This window comes from Callithrix jacchus, chromosome 22 (genome assembly GCF_049354715.1).
Source record: "Callithrix jacchus isolate 240 chromosome 22, calJac240_pri, whole genome shotgun sequence".
NCBI lineage: Eukaryota > Metazoa > Chordata > Mammalia > Primates > Cebidae > Callithrix > Callithrix jacchus.
Genome location: NC_133523.1, coordinates 2,701,912 through 2,713,991, shown reverse-complemented (window position 1 = coordinate 2,713,991; position 12,080 = coordinate 2,701,912). Strand labels below are relative to the sequence as shown.

Genomic DNA, 12,080 nt, shown 5'->3' with positions numbered 1-12,080 from the left:
GCCCAGGCTGGTATTGCACTCTTGGCTCAGGCAGTCCTTTTCCCTTGGCCTCCCAAAGTGCTGGGATTGCAGGGATGAGTCTCCATGCCCAGTGTCCTTCAGCCTTTATTATTTTAAAATGTGTCTTCCTAGCTACATACCAGGTACCAGAAAAAGAAGAAAAAAATGTATCTTCCACATTTGTTTGTTCCTTGTGGATACCACTTGTGTGTCACTGAGATACATGAGTCCTTGTAGAAGACTTGAAAGACGTCACTCTCAGGCCAGGCGTGGTGGCTCAAGCCTGTAATCCCAGCACTTTGGGAGGCTGGATGGATCCCAAGGCGGGTGGATCACGAGGTCAAGAGATCGAGACCATCCTGGTCAACATGGTGAAACCCCGTCTCTACTAAAAATACAAATATTAGCTGGGCACGGTGGAGCGTGCCTGTAATCCCAGCTACTCGGGAGGCTGAGGCAGGAGAATTGCCTGGACTCAGGAGGCGGAGCTTGCGGTGAGCCAGGGTCACGCGATTGCACTCCAGCCTGGGTAACGAGCGAAACTCCATCTCAAAAAAAAAAAAAAAAAAAGACGTCACTCTCAATTGGTTTCTGGTCAGTTTGACCTTTTTTCACTGTCCTTGATCTTGGTGGGAAATTGGACAAACTGTGTTTCAGAAGAAAGACCTTTGACACGAAGAGGAAAGTCAATATACAGCTTATTCCACTTGGTATCGTCAGGCCTAGTAAGGTTAGAAACGGCACATCCCAGAGGCCCTTCCGGTTATGGTTCTGAGTTAAAGTTCAGGAGAAGAGAGAGCGACGTGAGATCTGAAAAGCAGAAGTGAAGAAGCCATTACTGGTTCATGCTGTCCGCAGTCAAATACATGGTACCCTTATGGACCTACATTGCAACACATCTTTCTTTCTTTCTGTCTTTTTAGACACGAGTTTCGCTCTTGTTGCCCAGGCTGGAGAGCAGTGGCATGATCTTGGTGCATCCTCTTCCTCCTGGTTTCAAGAGATTCTCCTGCCTCAGCCTCCCGAGTAGCTGGGATTACAGGCATGTGCCACCACGCCTGGCTAATTTTTATTTATTTATTTTTAGTAGAGACAGGGTTTCTCCATGTTAGTCAGGCTGGTCCCAAACTCCCAACCTCAGGTGATCCCCCCACCTCAGCCTCCCAGAGTGCTGGGATTCCAGGTGTGAGCCACCCCATCTGGCCGCAACACATGATTCTCACTTCTGGCTCTGCTAGTCTACAACAGCCGCAGAGCCAACCTGACACTTGACTTTAGTTTCCTTTAGCTCACTGGGCAGACTTTTCCACAAGCATCCCCACCAGGGACCCTCCTTACTATTCAGGTACACAGGGGTCCTTTGATTTCACCATACCTCTGTGGTTTTGTTTTTTTTTTTTTTTTTTTGAGATGGAGTTTCGCTCGTTACCCAGGCTGGAGGGCAATGGCGCGATCTCGGCTCACCACAACCTCCGCCTCCTGGGTTCAGGCAATTCTCCTGCCTCAGCCTCCCGAGTAGCTGGGATTACAGGCACGCGCCACTGTGCCCGGCTAATTTTTTGTATTTTTAGTAGAGACGGGGTTTCACCATGTTGACCAGGATGGTCTCGATCTCTTGACCTCGTGATCCACCCTCCTCGGCCTCCCAAAGTGCTGGGACTACAGGCGTGAGCCACCGCGCCCAGCCCACCTCTGTGGTTTTCATCAGGCCATGCCAGGTTACTGAATTAGTGATCTCCTCTCTTCCTGTGAACCCCTTTATCTCCAGCTCTTACATTTACATAACTTCTATAGTAAGCATCTTGTTCCTTAACTGTACCTGTTTCCTCACCCTGCCCTAATGTTGCAGCCAAGAATGCATATGCATGGCCTTGTTGATGCTGAGTGGTGGCAGTGACCACTGAGCCTACATTTTCTTTTTTTTTCTGTGAGACAATTTTTGCTCGTTACCCAGGCTGCAGTGGAATGGCACAATCTCGGCTCACTGCAACCTCCATCTCCTGGGTCTGAGTAGTTATCCTGCCTCACCCTCCTAAGTAGCTGGGATACAGGTGTGCACCACCATGGCTGGCTAAGTTTTGTATTTTTAATAGAGATGGGTTTCACCATGTTGGTCAGGCTGACCTCGTCCACCCACCTTGGCCTCCCAAACTGCTGAGATTACAGGCGTGAACCACTGCGCTCAGCCTTTCTTTTCTTTTTTGATACTGAGTCTCGCTCTGTTGCCCAGGCTGAAGTGCGGTGGCTTGATCCTTGGCTCACTGCAAGCTCTGCCTCCTGGGTTCAAGTGATTTTCCTGCCTCGGCCTCCTAAGTAGCTGGGACTACAGGTGAACACCACTACAGCTGACTTTTCTGTATCTTATTTTTAATTATTTTTATTACTTTTTTGAGATGGGAGTGTCATTCTCACCAGGCTACAGTGCATAACGTGATCTTGGCTCACGGCAACCTCTGCTTCCAGGGTTCAAGTGACCCTCCTGTTTCAGCCTCCCAAGTAGCTGGAACTACAGGCAGGCACCACCACCCCGCAGCTAATTTTTGTATTTTTAATATAGACAGAGTTTCACCATGTTGGCCAGGATGGTCCAGATCTCTTGACCTCGTGATCCACCCGCCTCGGCCTCCCAAAATCCTGGGATTACAGGCATGAGCCAGCATGCCCGGCCTATTTATTTATGAGGCAATGTCTTCCCCGTCGCCCAGGCTGGAGTGCAGTGGCTCAATCTCGGCTCACTGCAACCCACGCCTCCCAGGTTTAAGGGATTCTCCTGTATTAGGCTCCTGAGTAGCTGGGATTACAGGCACGCACCACCATGCCCAGCTAATTTTTTGTATTTTTAGTAGAGACGGGGTTTCACCATGTTGACCAGGATGGTCTCGATCTCTTGACCTCGTGATCCACCCGCCTCAGCCTCCCAAAGTGCTGGGATTACAGGCATGAGCCACCGTGCCAGGCCAAACTGAGAGGTTAAATTACTATGTTTACATCAAGACATGTGAGTTGAGGTTAGGAGTCTGTGCTCCCTGTGCTTAACTTGCTTCATTTTTGTGATGGGAGGGAAGATTAAATGAGATGATAAATCATATTAATCTCTGCACTGCTTAACATTGAGAAATTGACAGAATTTCACTTGCTTCCTTATGAACAAAATACGAAGCTATTGGCCAGGGGTGGTGGTTCTCAGCTTTAATGCCAGCACTTAGGGAGGCTGAGGCGTGAGGATTACTTGAGTCCAGGAGTTCCAGGCCAGCCTGGGCAACACAGTGAGATCTTACCTTCGCAAACAAAGAACGCCCCCGTCACACACACCCAGAAAACGGTTACATTTCCTTCTTAGGATTTCATTTGCTGTACGTGTGAGAAGCAAAATGGTCTTTCTGGCTTTGCAGATGTTAAAGCACAAGGCTTCCGCCACTCTTAGGAAACCGTTTAAAACGTCCCAGTTCAGGATGTCGTGTGCTGGAGGGGTCCTTGAGACCACCCCCCATGCTTCAGTGATGTGTTAGAGGCCCTGGGAGGGACTTGTAGATAGTCAGCCTTCACGTCAGCTTCTTCCAGGGCAAGGACACACAGTCAAACGTTAGCAAAGGGACGAGGCACAGGGGGTGCACTTGGGGAAACCAGGCACAAGCTTCCACGGGTCCTCCTGGGTTGGAGTCATACAAGATGCCTTTGCTGCCCCCAGCAACTCACTGTGTGACCATTTACCAAGCTGAGCAGCTCAGCAGACACCCTGCCAGGGTTCTTACTGCCAGCTGGCGATGAGGCACTCGGTAAATACCAACACGGCAGATGCCTGGGACGAAAGGAGGTGTTTTGCATATGCCATATTGCTTGTGCCACTGACACAGAGGTGACCTTGTAAACGAGCCTGTCAAGGGAGAGCAGCGGCCCTGCTTTGCCAGGTTTTCTGCCCTGCAGCCTATTGGGCCTTGCTCTACAGCGAAATCAGCAGCAGGGCCGGTGAGAGTGTTTTTCTGTGGAAAAGGTTCTTCCTATTCCATACCACCTCCCAGAAGAAAAGTGTGGATAACATTTAGGGATTTTTTTTTTTTCTTTTAACTTGGAAGAAACCGAAGGGATAATTTTTTAAAGGTAAAGTCATGATTGCTAATGGGACACAGTGATTTTGTAACAGGAGGAAATACCTTTTTTTTGAGATGGCGTTTCTCTCATTACCCAGGCTGGAGTGCAATGGCGTGATCTCGGCTCACCGCAACCTCCGCCTCCTGGGTTCAGGCAATTCTCCTGCCTCAGCCTCTCGAGTAGCTGGGATTACAGGCATGCGCCACCGTGCCCAGCTAATCTTTGTATTTTGAGTAGAGACGGGGTTTCACCATGTTGACCAGGATGGTCTCGATCTCTTGACCTCGTGATCCACCCGCCTTGGCCTCCCAAAGTGCTGGGATTACAGGCGTGAGCCACCGCGCCCGGCCAGTGTTCCTTTTTTGAGATGGGGTCTCACTGTGTTGCTCAGGCTGGAGTGCAGAGGCGTGATCACAGCTCACTGCAATCTCCGGCTTCCTGGGCTCAAGCAGTCCTCCCACATCAGCTTCCCAGATAGCTGGACATGCACACACGCACCACCAGGCCAGGCTAATTTCTTTTTTCTTTTTTTTGGAGAGACAGGATTTTGCCATGTCGCCCGGGCTGGTCTCAAACTCCCAGGCTCAAGTGATCCTCCTGCTGCCTCAGCCTCCTAAAGTGCTGGACTAACAGGCCAGAGCCACCATGCCTGGCCATCTGTAGTTTCTACAGGGGAACTGAACATCCCACCATTCTAGCTTCCTTCGATATTGTTTAGGCTACTGTTACCTTCTTGCTTATCAAGTTGCTTATTTATTTGTTGGGGCTAACTAGGTGATGAAAATTTCCCTTGAAGAAACTGGAGAGTTTAAAAAATGTCTATGCTTGGGAGACCCGCAGGCCCCGAAGAGGGAGTCCCTGCCACACCTCACGCCCACCCTCAAACCTCCTCTTGACAGTGTGCTCATTTCTGATAATTGCACATATTTTTAGGGCCATGACAGGATCCCAGGCACTGCCTCAGGCACACATCATCCTGTCAACTCAAATAAATCATGAAGCCATCAGAAAACGTGCAAAACACTCCAACCACATGCAGCAGAAAGCAAATGCTTTAGATGCCTTCCCTGAGGGCAGCGCTCCCAGACGGGACCGCCGTGAGTGCTTCATTCGGGGCCATTTACTGGCCAGCCAGAGAGAGTTACGTTCCCTTAAAGGGGCTGCCGCCTGCATGTGGGTACTGGGAAGGTTTCACAAATAACAAATGAGACAGTGGACTAAAAGGATCTACAACATTACTGAAATATTTGAAAAGACGCCCTGGAACGCTAACGACACATCTTCCTGGCTCTCTGCAGTGCCCCAAGATGGCTGCATCTGAACGCACTTTTAAGACCTTCTTTTTACTTCTCTGAGATGGAGTCTCACTCTGTCGCCCAGGCTGCAGTGCAGTGGCGTGATCTTGGCTCACTGCAGCCTTCACCTCCCAGGTTCAAGCGATTCTAATTCTCAGCCTCCCGAGCAGCTGGGACTATAGGCTCCTGCCACCACGCCTGGCTGATTTCTGTATTTTTAGTAGAGACGGGATTTCACTGTTGGCCAGGCGGGTCTCAAACTCCTGACCTCAGGCGATCCGCCCGCCTCAGCCCTCCAAGGTGCCAGGATTACAGGCGTGAGCCACCGCGCCCAGCCTAAAAATAAAGAGTAACTGGAACAGCGGTCACTGGAAGTCACTGGAACATCACTCTGGATGCGTCCTCTTCAGAGGATGAGTCTCAGGGAAAACAGAGAGTTGGAGGTTTGTTCTGAGGGCAGGGGAATAGAAACACCTGTCTCGTTATCGTGTATGATGGCATTACATTTATGTGACAAATCTCTACCTAGAAAGTTTTCCAGTGAGGCTTCGGAAACCAGAACGCTATGACGAGCGTTAAGCAAGACTGAGGCTGTTGGCGTGGCCTGAGATGGGGTAATGAAACCAGTCGCCTCAGACTCCGACAGCGTCAACAGAATTAAAAGGAGAGACGCGTCCTCTGAGAAGCCGGCGGGGAAAGTGGGACCAACGTCAGTTTAAGTGTAGTTTCTGATCCTCTATTTGAAATTTAATGGCAGGTTCTGGGGTGCAACAGAGGGTTGGCTGGCCTCCAATCACTGGGGACTTGAGTCAAAACTCCTCATGCATTTTATATGTTCCCATTTCTGAAAATACTTTCCTTTTTTTTTTTTTTGTTTTTTGAGACGGAGTTTCACTCTTCTTACCCAGGCTGGAGTGCAATGGCACGATCTCAGCTCACTGCAACCTCCGCCTCCTGGGTTCAGGCAATTCTCCTGCCTCAGCCTCCTGCGTAGCTGGGATTACAGGCACGCACCACCATGCCCAGCTGATTTTTGTATTTTTAGTAGAGACGGGGTTTCACCATGTTGACCAGGATGGCCTCGGCCTCCCAAAGTGCTGGGATTACAGGCGTGAGCCACCACGCCCGGCCCTAATACTTTCCTATTTAAAAGCCAGGGGAAGTACAAACTCTGATATTATTTACTGACAAAGCAACTGAAGAAAACACTCATGTTTTATGATTTACAGAAAGTACTGGCCACTTCCATAAAAATTAGTGTAAAGGATTAGCACGTAGAAAACAGGCTTCCTGTTAATAATTCCAATCATTTGGTTTATAAAGTATTTTAAAATAAAATACAGCAATTGTGCGTTTGTTTTGAGACCGGGTTTGTTTGAGTTGGGGTCTTGCTCTTATTTCGAGGCTGGAGTGCAGTGGCACAATCACGGCTTACTGCGGCCCTGACCTCCTGGGCCCGAGCTATCCTCCAGCTTCAGCCTCCTGAGTAGCTGGGACTACAGGCGAGCACCACCACACCGGGTAGTTTTCGTATGTTTTGCAGAGATGGGGTTTCTTCAAGTTGTCCAACCTGGTCTTGAATTCCTTTGCTCAAGGAATCCGCCTGCCTCGGCCTTGTAACCTGCTGATTACAGGTGTGAGCCTCTGGGCCCTGCCCAATTGCTGTTTTTTAAATAAACAATGAACACCAAACTTTTAAAAAATCAATTTGAGGCTAGGTATGGTGGCTCACACCTGTAATCCCAGCACTTTGGGAGGCCGAAGTGGGCAGAGGATCACTTGAGATCAGGGTGTCTGGCCAACATAGTGAAATCCCATCTCCACTAAAAATACAAAAAAATTAGCCGGGCGTGGTGGCGCACCCCTGTAATCCCAGCTACTTGGGAGAGTGAGACACGAGAATTGCTTGAACCTGGAGGCGGAGGTTGCAGTGAGCCAAGATCACGCCACTGCACTCCAGCCTGGGCAACAGAGCGAGACTCTGTCCCCACCCTAACCACCGCCCCCCCAAAATTCACTCAAACTTACCAAAAAAACTGTGATGCTTTTTTTTTTTAACTATATATTGGAAGAATTTAATTCATTAATAACTCTATGAGTCTTTATATTTCATCACACAAAGACTGGGAAACAGACACAGAAACACAGCCGTGCAGTGAGGCGCATGGACATTCAGACTCTCCTTCCTGAAGACAGGGACCACCACCAAGACACACGGCACTGCCCAGACACACCAATATTTGTCCCCACAGAATCACCCAGACTTTGTCACTAGGAAAAACAGGTGGACACACCCAAGCACCCTCAGGAGAGCCCCGGAGGCAGTAACAGACTATCCCACAGACTCCCACAGTCCACGCCCTCTGCACCCCTTTCCCCACCTTTTTCTTCTTGGGAATTACCACTGTCCATACAACGTGTCCTTGACTTGCATCCCTCGTTCTCCTGTTTTGTTTTTCTGTCCCCTACTGCATTCGCTTCAAGGGAACAAGGATATTTTGTCACTTCTGTTCACTGCAGCGCCTGGGACACCACGTAGGTGATGAACATAAGGCGTGTTACAAATGAATTAACTGTTCTGTGTTCTGGCTTCGGTAAAGCTGTTAGCTGCTGCCTCCGCTTGGATGTATAAAGTACCCCATTTTCTTTCCCCTTCGCTCAGCCTTGAGATGCCAATCTGCTGAGCCGGTGGCCATCTCAATAAAATCCTCCTGTAAGGCCGGGAGCGGTGGCTCACGCCTGTAATCCTAGCACTTTGGGAGGCCGAGGTGGGTGGATCACCCGAGGTCAGGAGTTCAAGACCAGCCTGGCCATCATGGTGAAACCCCATCTTAAAAAATAATAATAAAATAAAATAAATAAATAAAATCCTCCTGTTTCACCCAGTGGGGGTCTCTCTGGTCTCCTAAATATTCTGCAACAGCGGGAGCCTTCCTGAGCCCCATCTACATAGGAACCTGGGTCCCTGACATGACAAGACTCAGGGTGCTGTAGCCCGTCACGCGGCTCGAAGTTCTAAGAATGAGCTCCTCACTACCAGACCCAGGGAGCTCAGTCAGGACATCGCTGGTACCTCTCCCTGGCTCGGCTGCCATGTCCTTTTTTTTGGCAGTCACCTCTGACGTCACCATATTCACACCTCCTACTTGCCGTGGATGTTCCCTTGAACAATCAGGGTCCTTCCGGTCTGTCGTGTGCGCTCCAGGACATCCGCCGTTGTAGGATGGAGGCATCTGACGCGCAGGCTGTCTCACCGCCGCAGACACGCTACAGCCGGGGTCCGCCACGCCGGAAGCGGAGGGGGGGAAAGAGGAGCGCTTCCGTCACTTCCGGTACCACTCCTGCGGTCTCCGCTTCCTTCCGGTCGCCCACCTCCTCGCCTGAGTGCGCCTGCGCACTGCGTGGAAGGCAGAAATTCCCAGGCAGCTCCAAAGCACAGCTGTTTCAGACGCGAGCCCGTGTTGCCTCCTGCAGGGCGGGGCTTCTGGAGACTGAGGGGCCAATGGGCTGAGAGGCCTTGCGCGGTGGGGCTGCGCCTGAGAAGTGCGCATGCGCTCTGGCGGGCGTCAGTAAGACGCATCCTGGTGTGGGGAGGAGGCGGGTAGGGAGCTTCGGGCACGGTGGGCACCTCCTGGGGTGTCACAGCCTGAGTGCGCAGATAAGCCACGTCACGTGACAGTGAGACGGTGGGGAGCAGAGCCTGTTTGCCCGCCCGTGGGTGGGTCCCAGCCGGGCGTCTTTGTGATGTCATGGGAGACGTTGACACTCTGGGGCGTGTGGATTCCTGGAGTAGCAGGAGCTGCCGTGGCCGACGGGCGCGTGTCTCCACCGCAGGGGCTCTGCCACGGCTTCCACCTCACCTCACCACGTGGGGCTGCCACGTGTTCCCGACAGCAAGCGGAGTTTGGGGAGCCATAAAGACGTTTCCCAGCGTGAAGACACAGAGCTGAACTCGAGACGCGAACTCTGAAGCTGGAAATGGCCGCAAGAAAAACCCCGGAAGACAAGATGCGGATGCCCCTTGTCTGAAGACAGGATCAGGACGCCCCCAGGCAGCGGCGTTCCCGGGAAGAAGTGTGGGGTTCCCGTTCCGTGTTTCAGAACCGCAATATTCCCAAAGATCAGGCGGGAAGGACCTGGTGTAAACTCACAGATTCTGGAAGACCTCCCTTTTCTGTTGTAGGTATGACATGAAGTCAGGTGTGGCCCTTGGTATATTTCAGAACTTCACACTGCTTCAAACAGGGTCTGACGAGGCCCTGCATTCCTCCAGAGGAGAGTCCCAAGATGGTGGGGGAAACGTTTTTGTGGGTTTTTTTTTTTTTTGAGACAGTCTTGCTCTGCTGCCCAAGTTGGAGTGTGGTGGCACAATCATGGTTCCCTCAGGTCTCAAGTGATCCTCCCGCCTCAGCTTGCCAAGTAGCTGGAACCACAGACGTGCACCACCACGCCTGGCTCACATTTATTTTTTTTTTTCCGTAGAATTGAGGTCTCGCTTTGTCGCACAGACTGATCTCGAACTCCTAACCTCAAGTGATCCTCTTGCCTCAGTCTCCCAAAGTGTTGAGATTACAGGCATGAGTCACTGCACCCAGCTACGGAAAAGTCTTCTTGCAGACTTACATATCAAGCTTCAGGACAGTTTTGAATTCCTTTTTTTTTCTTTCCAGACAGGGTCTTGCTCTGTCGCCCAGGGTAGAGTGCAGTGCGCGATCACAGTTTCACTGCAGCCTCGACGACCTCGTCACAAGCGATCCTCCCGCCTCAGCCTCCCAAAGTGATGGGATGATAGGCATGTGCCACCGGACCTGGTCTTGAGTTCCTTAACATACTCAAAGCATTTTTATTGTTAACTTTAAAATCGACATACAGCAAAATGTGCTATTTTAAGAGCAGCCTTATGGGTTTTCATAAATGCTTGTTCACACCACTACAATCCTGAGAACACACTTACGCCCCTTTGTACTCAAACCCCCCTCTTCTTTTTCCTTTTTGTTGAGAATGGGGTCTCACTCTATTGCCCAGGCAGGTCTCAAACTCCTGGGCTCCAGGTAACCTCCCACCTCTGCATCCCTAAGAGCTGGGATTCCAGGCGTGAGCTGCTGCGCCTGGCCCAACCCCCCACTTCTAACCAGCGATGTGTTTGTTTATCTTTGCCTTTTCCATGTCTTTTTTTTTTGTTTTTTTTTTTTTTTTTTTGAGATGGAGTCTTGCTCTGTTGCCAGGCTGGAGTGCAGTGGTGCAATCTCGGCTCACTGTAACCTCCACCTCCTGGGTTCAAGTGATTCTTCCACCTCAGCCTCAGCCTCCCGAGTAGCTGGGACTACAGGCATGAGCCACCACACCCGGCTAATTTTTGTATTTTTAGTAGAGATGGGGTTTCATCATGGCAAGGATGGTCTCGATCTCTTGACCTCGTGATCCGCCCGCCTCTGCCTCCCAAGGTGCTGGGATTACAGGCGTGAGTCACCACGCCCAGCCTCCATGTCTTATAAAAGGAATACCATAGAGCCGTAGGAGTCTTTTTGTAAAACTTCATACCCTATTTGTAAAACTGAGTAATTATTCCTACTTTCTAGTGTTCTAAATTTAAGTTAAAAAACGACAATTTTAAGCACAGAGTAAGCCTTCAAACTTGATTTCGTCATCATGAGCGACGTCAATGTACAAGCCTCTGTGTTCCCTGTGCTTAACTTCTTCAGCTGAGAGGGAATGATGGGTAAGGGGGCGTTAGAGATACAGCTGACTGTGAAACCACATTAATGTACGGAGCGCTATGAAAACACGTTAACATGCGAAGTAATGGAGATTACTGAATATTGTTTGCCCTTTTAGACAACTCTTCCCTAGTCCATTCTGGAAGTTCAGGGGTTGAAATGATACCTAGGAAAACTTAAATAGGATTGTGGGACTTTCTGGCTCATTCAAACTAAAAGTGGCCGGGCGTGGTGGCTCACGCCTGTAATCCCAGCACTTTGGGAGGCCGAGGCGGGTGGATCACGAGGTCAAGAGATCGAGACCATCCTGGTCAACATGGTGAAACCCCCGTCTCTACTAAAAATACAAAAAATTAGCTGGGCACAGTGGCGCGTGCCTGTAATCCCAGCTACTCGGGAGGCTGAGGCAGGAGAATTGCCTGAACCCAGGAAGCGGAGGTTGCGGTGAGCCGAGATCGCGCCATTGCACTCCAGTCTCGGTACCAACAGCAAAACTCCCGTCTCAAAAAAAAAAAACAAAAAAATGAAAAACTAAAAGCTTCTGCCTCCTTGGCCCTATAAAACACGTGAAAAATTTGCTCAATTGAGGATGTCAAATACGTCTTCTTTGGTTTTGGAGCTCACCTCTAAACCACAGAAATGACCAAACATTCCCTTCGTCTCCCCAGTGTGGCTGGCTGGCGCTGTCTTACTGATTAGTTTTCAGCTCCACTTAACTTCTGCTTCGTAGATGAGAACTTTGGGGGTTCCCAGAGAATTATATTCATGACCTGAGATCATCCAATCCCGACCAAATCCTGGCTCCCTTGAACACTAACCCAAATCACAGAACGTAAGACCAAATCTGACAGTAAACCCTTTTAAAACGCCCTCTGACTGATAAAAGCCACAGCCCTTTCTTGACCATGTGTTCAAATTTCAATTCAGCGAATTTTCTTTTGACTACCAGTGCGATTCTGGTGGTTTCTGGGTAGAGGGC

General features: G+C 50.2%; 1 protein-coding gene and 1 long non-coding RNA gene across 6 annotated transcripts in view; one reads left to right on the top strand and one right to left on the bottom strand.

The window, feature by feature from the left end:
- Window positions 1-87: 87 nt before the first annotated feature.
- Window positions 88-12,080, bottom strand: part of ZNF555 (zinc finger protein 555) — a 30,159-nt gene continuing 18,166 nt past the window's right edge. For 3 of the 5 annotated variants that reach the window (XM_054249172.2, XM_078358843.1, XM_078358845.1), the window contains exon 5: window positions 7,430-10,206. The gene's annotated coding sequence lies outside the window, so the exon portion shown is untranslated. Of the gene's footprint in view, window positions 811-7,429; window positions 10,207-12,080 lie in introns of those variants that run through there. The other 2 variants (XM_035283390.3, XM_078358844.1) reach the window with 1 other exon arrangement.
- LOC144580906 (uncharacterized) lies at window positions 8,767-11,001 on the top strand. Its single transcript, XR_013531231.1, has 2 exons — window positions 8,767-9,567; window positions 10,055-11,001. It is a non-coding gene; the product is annotated as an uncharacterized LOC144580906 (long non-coding RNA).